This window comes from Lathyrus oleraceus, chromosome 2, assembly GCF_024323335.1.
Source record: "Lathyrus oleraceus cultivar Zhongwan6 chromosome 2, CAAS_Psat_ZW6_1.0, whole genome shotgun sequence".
Classification (NCBI taxonomy): Eukaryota; Viridiplantae; Streptophyta; class Magnoliopsida; order Fabales; family Fabaceae; genus Lathyrus; species Lathyrus oleraceus.
In genome coordinates this window covers 111418175-111434521 of record NC_066580.1, presented here as the reverse complement: position 1 = coordinate 111434521, position 16347 = coordinate 111418175, and the positions used below count along the sequence as shown (strand labels likewise).

The following is a 16347-nucleotide window of genomic DNA, read 5'->3' as shown; positions in this document are numbered from 1 at the left end:
TTTTCTTGAAGCGCCTTTTGCTTTGGAAGAGGTTAAGGAAGTGATTTGGAGTGGAGACAAAGATAAGAGTTCGGGTCTAGACGATTTTAATTTGGGTTTCTTTAAGGTTTGCTGGAATTTTCTCAAGGAATATATTGCCAGATTTGCTAATGAGTTTCATGATTGTGGAATAGTTCCAAAGGCAATTACGGCCTCGTTTCTTTCTCTTGTTCCAAAAGGTGATAACCCGTAAGATATTGACGACTTTATACTAATAGTATAACTTATTGGTAGCCTTTATAGGATTGTCTCCAAGATCTTGGCTAACATAATCAAGATCATCCCGAGCAAATTGGTTTCAAAATCTCAAACTGCTTTCTTAGTTGGCTGGCAAATATTGGACGACATTTTAGTGGTAAATGAATTTATGGACTTTGATAAGCGTAATAAGGAGTGTCTTCTCGTGAAGGTTTATTTGCTAAGGCGTACAACTACATCTCTTGGGAATATTTGAGAAACAATTTAGGTAGGATGGGATTTGGGCCTAGGTGGATGCTTTGGATGAAGGCTTAATCTTCAACAACTCTATGTCGATTCTTGTAAACGGTAGTCCAACGGAATTTTTTTTATGGTAAGAGGACTTCGGTAAGGCGACCTGCTTTCTCTTTTTTTCCCTGCTAGTTGCAAAAGGTCTGGCGGGGCTGGTGCGGAATGCTATGAATTTGGGGCATTTTAGTGGCTTTAAGGTTAGTGGTTATATCCAGTTTGAGTTGTTACAACTTACAAATGATATGGTAGTTATATGCAATGGAAAGTGGGAAAATTTGTGGAGTTTGAAATCAATCTTAAGGGGATTTCAGTTGGTGTCACAACTTTGTCATAACCTGAATAAAAGCATGGTGTTTGTTGTTAATATTAAAGCATGGAATCCTATTATTTTGTTTTTGTTCTTGGGCATGTCGGTGGGGGCTAATCACCGAAGAAGACAAGCATGGAATCCTATTATTTATAAGATGCGGCAGAGACTCTCGGTTTGACACAGAAAGTCCTTAACATTAGGAGGCAAAGTCACGATGTTGAATGTAGTTCTGGCTAACATTCCGATTTATTTTCTTTCTTTTTCCAAGGCTCTTAAAGAGGTCGTGCATAATTTGATCTCAATTCAGCGGAGATTCCTTTAGAGAGGGGTTGATGAAGTTAAGAAGGTTTGTTGGATAAGTTGGGAAGATATTTGTAAGCATAAAAAGGATGGGGGGCTTGGTGTGAAACATATCTAAAATTTTAATATCGTGTTGCTCCGTAAATGGATTTGGCATATCTTGGTTGAGAAGGATAATTTGTGGATTGGTCTTTTAACAGCTAGGTATGGTAATCTGATTTATAACATTTTTGCAAACTCAAGTTCAGAGAATGCGTTAAAGCATAAACATTCGTTGTGGGGGAGAGATATTAGTACCATTTGATCAGTTTTCTCTCTTAATCATAACTGGTTTAATGAGGCCATTAGAGGAAAAATTGGTGACGATGATAATAGTGATTTCTTGCAGCATTGTTGGATTTGTGTGAAATTGATAGTTAATGTATTCCCTAATCTATTCGGAAGCATTGCAACAAGCCCAATCAAGATTAAAGATATGAGTGATTGGAACGATGGCGATTGAGTGCGGAATCTAACTAAAAGCTTTGTTACTCTTAGCGTGCAGGCCCATGAGAAGCTTACTAAGTTGGAATAAATTTTGGTGATGGTCCATCCTAAGCAGATGGGTGCCGATTCGTTTGTCTAGAAGTTGGATGAGAACAGTTTCTCTATGGCTAGTAACTACACGTGGATATATTCGTTCAACGAGGAGGAGTCAATTACTGAACCTTTGGTTCTAAAAGGCTTGTCGAATGTTTGGAGATCGAAGGCGTCGAGTAAAATCCAGTTTTTTGTTTGGAGAATTTTGTTAAATAGGTTACCTATTAAGCTGAATTCATTCAGAATAGGCACCAATTTGGGTAATTCTTTCCGCCCTCTTTGTTTTAATGCTGGTGAAACTCTCTTTTGCCTTTTTTATTCTTGTGAGATGGCGACAGCGATTTGGTCGCATTTGTGTTGTTGGTTTGGCATCGATCATCTGGCGGAGAAGAATTCTTTGGTCACTCTATTTTTGTATTTTAAGAACTTATGTAATCACAAATTCAAAGTTAAGTTTCATTGTTGTTTTTGGCTAGCTGTTTGCTGGGTTTTGTGGACGTCTAGGAACTTTATCCTCTTTGACGAAGGGAGATTGGAGAATATGTATATTTTTGGCTCATTAAATCCTTGTCTAGGGAGTGGCTTTTGGCTAAGTATTATGGGTTAGTCGATGTGAATTTGTCTGTGTGGCAAACCAACCTTTCTTATTTTTTAGTTGGATAATGGGTTTTTCTTTTTATTTGTTTTGTTGATTTGTATTTGTACGAGTTGACTACCCATTGTGCTCTTCATTATATTTATTATTTTTTCTTATAAAAAAAAATTAGAACATGCAACCAAAAATTTTACAATGTCTTTCCCTGGTTGAAATATTTACATACTAAAAATGAAATTTCGTAAATGACAAGTGTCCTAAATATTCACACTTCTCATTCTATCTGAACATTACACGTGGCAATCGAAAATCAATATCTCATTTCAACTTAGGGTTTTCCCTCCTTTCACAAAATTCATTTTTATCCTTCCCTCTCTCTCCATTACTCTTACCCCATCATCATGGATTCTTCCAATAAGTATGAATTTTTGTTGAATGTTCACATTTTTTCATCTTTTATTCACTTTCTTTCATTTTGTTTCATTCATATTTTCATGGTGCACTCATAACTCTATTTTCGACTAAACTGCATGTGAAACAATGAGTTTTCTTCACTTTCTCTTTGTTTCATCTATGTCTCACTGCTTCATAACTATGTTTAAATGTATCTATCTGTAGGTAGGAAATAGATATTAAGTGCCTACTAGTTTTGGAGAATAAAACCTTAAAGTTTATAAATTAATCATATTGATATTACTAACTCATATGAAACTAGTATTGTGTATCCTATATCTATCCATAACATTTCTCTCGTTGAGTTGCAAATTTGGTGGTTTTTAGTTTTGTAGTGTCGTGCCGCGAAATATACAGAGTCGTCACCGAACTTTATTTATTCCAAAGGAAATGGAAAATATCGATAAAACCCTCAAAAGAAAAGAAGATGGTCATCGCAACCAAATTCGGGTTCGGAAGTCGATTATGCAAGGAGAAGGTATTAGCACCCCTCACATATGTTGTACTCAACGAGAACCATTTTGATTTTTTCTTTGCGTGTATGGGTGTTATTATCTAAAGGTTACTTGTAATTATTGGATTTAATTGAGGGGTAAAATAAGTTTTCAATTAGTGTGCTCGCCAAGATTTCAAAATCCTATGACTACGTATTCCCATAGTGCAATGAGAAAATCAAAGCTCTGTAGTTCGTGGTATAGAGAATAAGTGTTTGTTAGTTATTTTTAGTGGACGATGTTAACATTCGGTTTCTAGCAGTTAAACATTGTTTATGTACTCACACATGAGAGACTTAAGTGTTTGTTTGTATTGCGGTAGAAGGGATGCGCTTGGGTCGCATTCTAGCAGTTAAACATATTTTGTATGCTCACGCATGGGAGGTTTAAGTGTGGCTTGTATTGCAGTAGAAAGAAAATAACATGTCCTTTTTGAAAGAGTTTTTGAATGTTTCCTTGAGGCATAAAATCGGATTTTATTGGTTGTGATTGATTTTAGTATGAAGATGAGTGTTGAAAAATGTTTTGATTTGAATTGCACTAAAGTCTATGAATGAAGGTGAATACTTTGAACAAATAGGTCAGGCATCCCGTATCCCAGGATATTCAGAATAAGGATATGAATGTTCCCTCTCATACTTCTCCATTTCTTAAAGCTCATGGCGCACAATTCAAATTGTATTTTTAAAGTATTTTGAAGACGAGGAACCAAAGTTCATGTTTATTGCGAAAATAACGTTAATCTTATCATGATATAAAGGAAAAAATGAATATTACCAATAATTAGATAAAATACCAAGATGATTTCACTTTCTTTCATGCAACACCAAAATGGTTTAAATCCTAATATTTCATCTAAACTCTTAAGGGTTCATGTTCAATTAATTAACCAATTAACTAAACAAGGAAGGGAGGTATTATCCAAGTTATCCAAGCATTATTCAAGTATTTTTAATTAATAAGTTAACCAAGTCATGAATAAAAAATAAGATAGTATATAATCATGATCAAATTAGGCTAAAATCAACAATAGCCGAAATGATAAAAAACCCTAAATCAAAATTATGTTCAAAATTAAAAGATATCCATAAAATGATCTCCTAATTGTCATAATTAAATTATAATAAAAAAATTAATCCCAAAAGTAAGAATAAATTTTAATTATCATGAGATTTATATTGTTATGAAATAAAATCTAAAGAAAATTCTAAAGAAATCCTAAAAAGAAAAGAAGAATAAATAAGATGGATCCTGGGGTGCAATGTGGGAATGGGTGTAAAGCTCATTAGCATGTAGCCAGCCCATAAAAAAATTGGATTTGTCTTGGTTCACTTAAGAAACCTGGGAAAATTTTACCCTGTACCCCTACAATTGTACCCACACCCCTACATTTAAATTTTTTTGACCAAAATACCCTCATATAAATAGGGTATATTTTCCATTTCAAATTTTTTACCATTTTCGTTGAAGACTTCCGGAGAAGACAAATATTTGGCTTTTTTGCATTGTAAACCGGAACACTCAGAGTAAGTCTTCTGGTTCATTAATTGTATACCGGAACACTTCTCTAAAGAGTTCCGGTTTGTTGCCTTTAAGGGGCACTGAACCGGAAGTATTTTAGAAAGTCTTCCGGTTTGTATCGTTGTATATCAGAAGTCTTTCTTAAAGACTTCCGGTTAGGATGATGTATACCGGAACTCTTTAGGAAAGTGTTATGGAAGGCTTTTTTATTTTTTACTAACCGGAACTCTTCTTTGAAGTGTTCCGGTACGTATTTTTTTTTAAAAAATTTAATTATTTTTTTAAACTTTTTTTTTGCAGTGGTTCGAAGACGAGGTGCAGATGGCCGGATTCCAGTCCGCACGTTAGACCGGGGTGCATCTTCATCTGCAGCTGAGCCGACTGGATATCCAGGAGGGTCGTACGATACGTCTCTTTTGGTGAAGTTCGAGCATCATGTTGCTCGACATTTATGGTTCGGTGAGGTAAGTAAACGAACTATATTTGAAAATGAATAATAGTTGAATATTTTATAATTTGTTTTTTAATATGTGTTTTAATTGTTTTTAGGAAAGAGGTCCAAAGAAAGAGTTGAAGGTTGCCGGACATGGACTGAAGTTGACTTCTAGGGTTCCATTGGCTCTTCCACCACAGATGGAGAGTTGGGTATCTAGATCCAGTTTATCTTCACTGCAGAGAACCAGTCTGAACAAGATAGACATAAATCTTGTCTCTGCATTTGTGGAAAGATGGCATCTAGAGACATCTTCATTTCACATGCCGTTTGGTGAAATGAGCATTACTTTAGATGATGTCGCATGTCTACTTCACTTGCCCATCAGGGGTATCTTCTGGAGTCCTCAGGATGTGACTGAAGAGCTAGCTGTTGAACTTGTTGTTGACTACCTAGGAGTGTCACAGGATCAGACACAGTCACGTGTTCGTAGCTGCAGGGGGTCGTATTACAAGTTGGAGTGGTTATACGATTTATTCGTACATCATAGAGCTGCTTCCAGCTGGGCATATGCGACTAGAGCATATCTATTGATGTTGGTGGGTTCCACCATATTTGCTGATAAGACCTTTACACTTGTAGAGGCACGATACCTCCTCCTGTTTAGGGACTTGGATGGATGTTCAGGATATAGTTAGGGAGCAGCTGCACTAGTTACCCTCTACCGATATCTTGGAGATGCGTCCATGTACAGTTGCAAACAGCTCGGTGGATATCCTACTCTCTTACAGGTATATAATTTAATTTTGTTAATTAAGTGTTGGATTCATTTTATAAAATATGTTAACTTAATTTGTTTTATTTATTATGTTTGTATTTTGTAATAGTGTTGGATTCACGAGTACTTTCCAACTGTTGGAAAAAGAGGGGAGAATTGGAAATCTGCTGAAAATTGTGGTCTTCCCCGAGCGATGAGATGGTCGTATAGGCAGGGAGTCCTGAAGGTCGATGATTTACGACCTATTTTGGACGAGCTGACACCTACCGACGTCATATGGCGACCATTTAAGGATCATAGAGCATGACGTGTATTTGATGAGATATGTCTTTACAGGGGCTGTTTGAAGTGGGGTGAAACAGTTGTTCCATACTTGCCTGATAGATGTTTACGTCAGTTCGGGTATAGGCAGTATGTTCCATCCCCACCTCTGGATTGTATGATGGCGACGGATATTAATGTTGATTGGATCAGTTACCATCAGAGTGTTATCGCTGTGATCGGTTCATCTACCATGGCCACCACTCCATCTGATGTAGAAGACGGTTATCTGGAGTGGTATTATCGTGTTTCCCATCCACGGTTGGTCCCTACCCATCGTGACGCTCCTAGAGAGGTACCTGTCATACCCCGATTTTGGTCCTGATTTTTTTATTTTTTTTATTTATTTTTATTTGACACTTGGCCTGAAATTCATTTGCATACATTCATTCCCAAATCCATTTTGTTTATTGATAGACATTGGTCATTATCTAGCTTCAAGATTCATGTTTAATTTCATCAATTCATTTCCATTCAAATCATGCTCATATGAGACCGTTCAAGGCAATTACATTTCCAAACCATAAACCATCCCCATTACAACATGGTCATGAATTACAAAGTCATCTTCCAAAGGACAAACATTTTAAAACCATAAACATGGACTTGGCATTCACTTGATCCAACCTACACCAATTCACATTTTCACTTAAACCATACAATATTTCAATCCCAATTCAAATCAATATCATTCCATGTTCCAAAATGCTAATTTCATATAACAACTATCATATAATCATACACTTCCCATTTCATTCAAAATCAAATTACAAATAACATTTCAAGTACATTTGCACCATTTCACATTTCCATACAATTCCAACCATGTCTTACATGCTTTACACTGCATTGATTTGGTTCCAAACTACATCCAAGCTATAGCCCACACATGCTTACAATGATTAACTCATATACAAATCCAAACATTCCATCCAATTACCAACTTCGAATTCAAAATTCAAGGTTCAAGTACATAATCATGTTGATATCTTACATATGAATCAAATTCAAAAATACAAGCTCATGACATAAGGTTCTAACATTTAATTCAAATTCCTAAGCATTAACATCCACCATCTTCATGCTTTCATATCATCATCTCCTTCTATCCCAAGTTACTTTTCCTTCCATGGAGGTTCCTACAAAACAAAGTAATCAAAAGGCCATGAATTTCACACACAAGAACCGCCTGCTTTCTTTTTCAACAAGCATCAAAGCATCATTGTGGTTTGTACTTACCACTGGTTCTTAACATGATCATTATGAATACCCTGCAAATTCACACGGGCCAGATTTGAAAACTCAAAAATATTGGAACTTCATCATCATATCAAGAGAATTAACAACAACATACGACAATTCATCAAGGCTACAACATTCATGGGTATCAATTGTTAGCATCTGTATAAAGTTGATAGGAAGAACATTATTAATACAAGCTTACTGCTAAGCATCCTACTCAATGTGACAGAAGCAGAAATCAACATAAGTTCATTTGCTAAATTTCTGCATAACTTGATAGGAAAAATAATTACAATAAAAGCCTTGTTCTCTGCTAAGCATTCGGCAGAATCTCATATTCAGTCTCGAATAATCTTCAAATTCAACCTGCAGTACAACAACCAATGAGCAAGTCAGAAGCAACCTTGCAGGTAAGGCACCATGGTTAAGCACAACAATGTTATCCCCAATGAACATTTTCGTAAACATTGGCAAAACTACGTGAAGACATGGTTTAATCAACCAGCAAGGAAGACCAGAAGACGCTTGGCTCGCCAAAAGAAGGCAGTTAAGATTTTCCCCAGGCCTACTGCTGGACCTCTTAGGCCAATTGTTCATGGACAAACTGCCAAATACAACATGAAACTCCGAGCTGGTAAATGATTTTCTCTTAAAAAGTTGAAGGCTGCTGGTATCCCAAAGAAGCTTGCTCCAACCATTGGCATTGCCATAGATCATCGTCGCAGGAACCGTTCTTTGGAGGGTCTTCAAGCTAATGTGCAGAGGCTGAAGACATACAAGGCCAAGTTGGTTGTATTCCCAAGACGTGGACGCAAGACCAAGGCTGGTGACTCTACACCTGAGGAACTTGCTAATGCCACACAAGTCCAGGGATCATACTTGCCAATTGTGAGGGAGAAGCCAGCCGTTGAACTTGTTAAAATTATTGATGAAATGAAGGCATTCAAAGCTTATTACAAGCTCCGCCTTGAACGCACAAACAAGCGTCACCTTGGTGCTCAGCTCAAGAGGGCCGCTGAGGCAGAAAAGGAAGACAACAAGAAGAGACGATCAAATGGAAACGCTACAAGCCAAAGCCATTCCTGCGTTAACCAATTTTCACTGCAGTAAAAGATAAAGTAATCAGTCAAAGAGTTAAAATTTCAAGGAAATTCCCAAATTGGAATTGAGACAAAAACAAAGAGGAATGCTCAGATGCTCAGATTACCTGTTAACAAATTCTAGCATCAAAAAGGTCAATCCAATTTCTGAGCACAAAAGGAACTTCGCAGAGTAACTTCTTGTAACACCAAAGATACCTATTCAAACCCTAATTCGTGAGAGATATAAGAGGGAAGAAAGCGAATCAGTAAGGGGACGAAAATTAGAGAGCGGCGAAAAACTTCAAAAGAACCCTAATCCCAAAAATCGATACATACCTGGAATAGAGAGGCGAAATAGTGAAGTTTAGGCTCCATCATCACCGTCGCCACCGCCGAAGGTGAGCCCTTTTTGTTTTAGCCATGGTTTCTTGCATCGTTTCAGAGAGATTGAGTGAGATGTGAGCGACGATGGGCGATTTTAAGAGAGATTGTGAGAGGTGAGCGAATGAGAGGTTGTGAGAGGTTGTGAGGGGTGAGAGAAGGTTGACGGTGAAGGTTGGGGACGCGAGAGCAGAGGGAGTTTTCATTGAGGGCGAGTGAGATAGAGAGAGGAAGACGATTGGGATTCTGGATTTTCCTTCGTTGTCCTCACCTTTTCTTTTCTTTTTTTTATTTATTCATTATTGTTTCTCTTTTTTTTAGCAGAACCTTTAAATCCCAATGGTTGAACGTTGAGTTTTCAAATGGTCATTAACTATTGTTTATTGGTATTAGTATTAGTTAATTGCTATTTAGTGTTCCCAAATCCTAACCTTGTGAACCCAACAGCCAGGCGGCTGGGTTTGATTTTTGTTCATTTTCCTGGTAGTCCAACAAATTTTTTTATCTTAGTTTTTATTCTAATGTCTAATATATCTTGGTTTACATATCTAAAATAGCATTAAAATAATAACTAGTCATGAGTGGTCTGGTGGAGAGGGGTGATTTTTATGGTCTTTAGTGTAGTGGGTTCGATACTCGTATTGAGCATTTTATTTCTTTTAGCTTTTTCTTTTAGCATTTTATTTTCTTTTAGCATTTTATTATATGTTTGTGTTTTTATTATACTCATGGTTGATTTGTTTTCTTTTAATTTCATCATCCACTCAAAACCGCTTTAAACTATAAAAAATCATTTTTCTCGATTCAATATCGAGCCCATTTTCATACCCTTGTAAGTCGATTGCTTTTAAGCATCGCCATCAACCTCACATGGCTTACTCTTGGGCCTTCTTACAATGAGCTCTTAAGCAACATCAACTTAACTTTCAATAATTTCAAACCTCGGTGCTTTAATTGTTTTAATTTAATATTCAAATCATTTTCTAAATAAAACGTGAAGAAAAAGGTTACCTGGATGGAATGTCCAGTCGTAATCCCGAATATTAGGCTCAAGCTGTAAGAGCTTGCAAGCCATAAATATTCGTCTTCTCTTTAACACTCCAATATTCAAAATCATTTTCTTAATAAAGTTGGAAGAAAAAGGTTACCTGGATGGAATGTTCAGTCGTAATCCCGAATATTAGGCTCAAGCTGTAAGAGCTTGCAAGCCATAAATATTCGTCTTCTCTCCAAAACACCTGTAAATATCTCAAACCATCTTCTTAATAAAGTTGGAAGAAAAAGATTACCTGGAGGGAATATCCAGTTGTAATCCCGAATATTAGGCTCAAGCTGTAAGAGCTTGCAAGCCATAAATATTCGTCTTCCCTCCAAAACATTCATAAATATTCGAATCATTTTCTTAGCAATATTGGAAAGAAACAGACTGCCTGGGTGGAATGTCCAGACGTAGTCCCGAGTATTAGACCCAAGCTGTAAGAGCTTGTAGGTCACAAGTACTCGTCTTTCAAACTTCAAAATACCTAATTCATACCTTAATACTTTTTCAATAAAGATGGAAATGGAACATGGTGTATACCGTGCACTCCTGAGGCTAGGATTCAAGATGTATATCTCGCTCATCCAAGTTCTCGCCATCACTCAAAATACATCCAACTAATCAAACACTTTTCTCGCCGCCGTGCGATTAATCAAAAACCTTTTTCATAAACGAAAGGTATCTTGTCTTAAGTGATATAAAACAATGTTTCGGCCACGATTGTTGAGTCGAGATAAGTGACGCTTTTCCGAATGTAGATTTATAAATCCGTTCGATGTGTGGTATGCGTCCACTCCTCATCTGTTTTGGGTAAAACAATGTTTCCGTCGATTAATACAATATAGCTTTCGCTAAAATCGACCAACAAACAAACATTTTTCTACCCAGAACTACGTAAGCCTTGACTTCTCTTTTGAGATACGTAGGAGCAGCATTTTTAAATCTTGTCAGGCCCACTAATAAAAAACTTAGGTTTAGTCCTTCGTTAAAAAATCCAAAAACATCTTCTCTTTCCTTTTGATTCTATTTATTCTTTCCCACCTAATAAATCGAAAAGCCTAATATTTCAAACTAACATTAACGCACACAATTAACCTAATGGTTCCCGTTGAGTACAACGGACGTGAGGGGTGCTAATACCTTCCCCTTGCGTAATCGACTCCCGAACCCTGATATTGGTTGCGATGACCATATCTTATCCTTTCTTTTGTCCTGGGTTTTATCGATATTTCCCCTTTCCTTTTTAGGAATAAATAAAGTTCGGTGGCGACTCTGTTTAGTCCATCATTGCGAGCGTGCGGCCGCGCTTCGCTTTGAAGTCGTATCCCCATTTTTCGAGGTGCGACAGTACCCGTTCCTGTATATGACGCCGGACCATCTGATCCTGATTGGGCTCGTGTATCTACATTGATTCATCGTTATTTGAGACAGGTTAATGCCGAAGACGAAGATCCACAGTTTTCTGATTTATTTGAAGCTTTGCATATTTCTCGTTCACATTGGTTTTATGTATTAAGCTTTGAATATAATAGACATAATAATATAAAATTCATGTTTTGATTACATATTTATGTTTTGATTACATAATCATGCTAATACAGGTGTAAGTAATTGCCAATGTTGCATACGTCCTGCAAATCCTAACATCCAAGTAGTTGCTATATGAGAACGAAATTTCTTCCAATCTAATGTTAACCTGATAAAGTAAAATAATTAAAAGATTAAGTCATATAACATAAAATATTAACTGAAATAATTAAAATATTTAGGCATATAAATACGTACCTGAACCCAATGATTGTGGTTAACAAAACCAATGCAATAAATAGAGACATTTGGTGAATGTGAACTTGTCATCGGAAAGAAAGTGATGCACGGATTGCCTAAAAAGACAAGTACAACATTATAGCGATTCACTATCAAGTAACCCATATCTGGTAGACTCATCCATTTTTCAGGTGTCTGTGAACCAAAGGATTCTATCATCAAAGATTCTCTCACTGCTGACAACCGATTAGAAAATAACTTGTCATACAAAGTTGACCTATCCTTGTCTATTATTTCCAACCCCAACTCTCTGCGAACCATTGGCCAACCATCCTCACCATATCCATGCAATGATGCAATGACTCTAAATCCACAATTACCATCTGATTCAACATTAACTACATCTTCAATGTATGACCTAATATGATTAGGAAATTGAAGAATGAATTGTGGTTGCTTTTTTGATAATTTGATCTTCTTCGAAGTCTGTGATGGTTGAGATTGCCTTTGTGAAGATTGAGATGCCTTATCAACATACTCATGATACGAAGGGTCCCTATAAACATCATAATTTGCTGGTTTTTTCCCTTTCTTCTTCACTCCTCCTTTGGTTTTTATTTTCTCAGGTGGTGGACACAATGTTGTCATTGTTGGGTATGCTAGTTCACATACCCTACTCTTTAATGCCCTTTTCCCAATAACATCTAATGACCTAAATCGTCTCCACAACTCATCCTTTGCAGAAGTCATATCCACCTCTGATCCATCATCTTCACCTACCTCTAACTCAACTTCCATAGTTAGTTTCCTCCAATGAACATGAACAACATCAATGGGTATCGGTATACCACCTACTCTGTATCTTCCTAACTCACAAGCACAAGGTAACCCATAAGATGTTCTAAGAGTACAACCACATATTTGCCTGTTAGTTCCAACATAATCAACTCTCAATAACTCTTCAGCAATACGTCTCAAAGCAGCCCGAGATACAGAACCACGCAAAAAACCATAAAAGGGACTTACGTGCGCGTGCTCAACTTCGTAAAAACTCTTTTGAAAAGAAGCTCTAATGTTTCCCAGTTGTAACCTCAAGTTGTTATTCATGGCTTCCCAACATTTGACCATGTCACCTATACTGTTTCCTAACATCTACTTTAACTTCCAATGAGCAGATTCAACCCTAAAAATATTGAAAATAACACATAAAAAATACATAAAAATAATATCAGATATAAAAATAACACATACAAAATTATAAGACGTACCGATTAGTCGTTGTGTTACCCAAATGTAGCACTCGATTAATCCATGCTCCAACAAATCTATGCCTATGTGGAGTCAACCATGTGTCTTTCACATAATTAATAAATCCACTATAATCAACACATGCTTGCTCAAGTTGATGCAACCGCTGACCATACTCAACCTCATCACTAGCCCAGACAACTTCCATCCATAATGTGTCTATCGTCTTTTGCAGGTCATTCACCACATGTTGTTTGCATTTGGCACCAACGTTTTTGTTAATGTGAAATCTACATAGCAAATTAATCGAGCTGGGAAACACAACTTCAATTGCTTTCATCAAAGCAAGATCTCTATCTGTCAAAATCACTTGTGGACACATGTCTTTCTTCACAAACAACTCTTTTAATTTCTCCAATACCCAGCAAAAATTCTCTGTTTGCTCAGACTCCATATACGCAAATCCAACAGCAAAAGTCAACTCGGTCGATGTCATGCCAACAATTTCAAACAAAGGTTATCTATATTTGTTTTTCTTTTAGGTGCTATCCATAACTAACACAATCGGAAATATATTCAACAACTTAACTGAATCAGGATGTGCCCAAAATATCTCTCTCACCACTTCAGAGTCATTCTTTTTTCTACTCCAATACACATATCCTGCATCCTCAATAAGCTTAAACAGATGTTGTATCTCACTCCTAGGACCTCTTATCTCTTTTTGTATCACACTCTTATGCTTGTATACTTGCGTAATCCGAGTGACATTCTCAGGATAATTGTCTTGAAAGGAAAGCAACATGTGTCTAGGTGCTACATGTCTCTTTGCCAAATCAGCGACATGTTGCTTCTCATTTGTGGTCAACCTACCAATAAACGAATGACCTTCTAATCTATCAGGTAAACCATGATTATGTAACCCACATTTTACATCAATCTTCCAACCAGATCCATCTTTTGCCGGAGTCGACCTGATTTTAAATGGACATCCACATTTCTTGGACGCACTTTGGGTACCACTATCACTAATCTTGTGTTTCTCACCTTTATCACAACCAAATATTATTTTGTTACTTCTCTCTCTTCCCCGTTTCAGTATCTGAACGACTAATAATAACAGTTACTTTATTGTCGATTCCAACCTCTTTAATCCATCTGATAACCTCTTCTCGTGTACCAAATCTTTCCGTCGTCATAAACGCATCAGTAGTATCTACACATATTTGGGGAAGATTTTCCATTTCTGCAAAAAAAAAAAATTAAAAAAAAAAAAAGCGAACCGGAAGACTTCTTGAAAGACTTCCGGTACACACATAAACCAAATCGGAACACTTTTCCAAAGAGTTCTGGTATGTATAAATTTGTTCACCGGAACTCTTTAAAAAAGTGTTCCGGTTTGGGATTTTTTTTTAATTGAACCGGAACTCTTTTATGAAGTGTTCCGGTTCATTGATTTATGTGTTCCGGAACTCTTTCTTTAAGTCTTCCGGTTTGGGAAAAATACATACCGGAAGTCTTTTTGCAGGTGTTCCGGAACGAGGGGTGTGAAAGTGTAATTTCTGAAATTTTCAACTGAATGATAAAAATGAAATGGTAAATTGGTTAAAACCAATTAAGGGTAGAATGAGAATTTTTAAAATTTTGTAGGGGTATGGGACTAACTGTAGGGGTACAAGGTAAAATTTTCGAAACCTCGTCGGATTCAACCGAAATTGAACCCTTAACGTAAGAAAGAAAACAGGTTTTTCCATTTGAAATTACCTTCTTCCTCTTTTCCTTTAATCTCTCGTTTTCACTCTCTCCACCATGGACAGAATTTCACCATTGTCAAAGCCCAACAAAAACTCAACATAAATCCACCTTTTAAATTACTAAAACTCTAAAGAAAACCCTCTGGTTTTCTCAACAACCAAACAAGACCCAAGAATTAATCATAACTACCCAGAAACCCTAAGTGTGGCAACTCAAATTAAATAGCATAGGCGCGAGACTAATGGATGCAACCATGATGGTTCTGATTTAAGATTCCTGATTCTTTTGATGTGTTTCTCCGAAATATTCTCTTCTAGAATGTCGAGATATACCATGGACATTGTTTGCTGCTTCTCCTCTAAATAATTTTCCACAGAATCAGCACCAATGGATACATCCTCAATAAAGTTTAACAGTTCTTCTACTGTCATGGCATCTACACCATGAGTAGAGACTTTATGTAGAAAATCAATAACAAGAGCATGGTCAAGGTCAGCCGATTGAGAAACATTAATAATATACAATTGACCCTCATAATAAAGTGTATTATTATATTTACTGAGGTCATCATGCACCAATTCATGTTTCTGATATAATGACCACATTACAACAATTATCTCAACATCGCCTTTTCGTAACTTTTCTAAAGATAGATCTGCATCTTTGATTCAGCACATAAAGGTCACATGCAAGCTTCATAGCGGCTTGAGCACTTGGGTTAGGAGAGTCCAACAACACAAACAATGAAAACCACAATTCATTTCTTCGCTTCCTCAATGAGGTCTCCTTTTCTCTGTTTTTACTATAATACGTATTTTATTATGAACCCTAGTTTGAGATTTTGACAGTTGGTTTAATTTTCTGAGTGATGTTGATTTGGTGATTTCATGTTATAATTTCATTTTTGTAGAAAACCATATGGTGGTGAACAAAGACAGGCATAAGCAATAATAGCTAATGAAAGTTGACGAATAGAACCATCGTGTGATGGTTGTGCACTGCACAAACAACAAATGCTAGCAGTTGTTATAAGAAGGGATTGTTTTATCTATACCGATTCTTTTGGGAGGCTTAATTACTGTGTTGGTTTTGACATATTGCCAAAGGTTTTTGCATAACCCAAAGATTGTAAGTTAGTGATGAAACTCTACTTCTACAAGTGTGGCACATATCTTTCCATGGCATCATAGCAAACTGTTTTGTTACTTATCCAGTTACCGCACCACCAACACCGTATTTTCCATCTTGTGTTAGTAATTGTGCCGCCCAAATGTTTTGGTACTATTGTTTATATGAATTTTTCAAACTATATTGAGTTCCACATAATGGTGTACCATAATAATGAGGTTGTTGCAACCGAACCTGTGGTCCTGCTGTAGGAAGCTTATCAAGGTAAGAAGTGGATGTATACTGATTTGAAGTTGTAGGTATTACTGCCATGTTTGAAATTTTGAGACACTTTAAGTTAAGTATGCCTCAAAACAACATAAAGTAAGGATACTAAGTTGCATTTGATGTTGA

The 16347-nt window shown here is 36.6% G+C and overlaps 1 pseudogene; it reads left to right on the top strand.

The window, feature by feature from the left end:
• The first annotated feature begins 7943 nt into the window (after positions 1 to 7943).
• LOC127122133 (60S ribosomal protein L13-1-like) lies at positions 7944 to 8664 on the top strand (annotated as a pseudogene).
• Positions 8665 to 16347: the final 7683 nt, after the last annotated feature.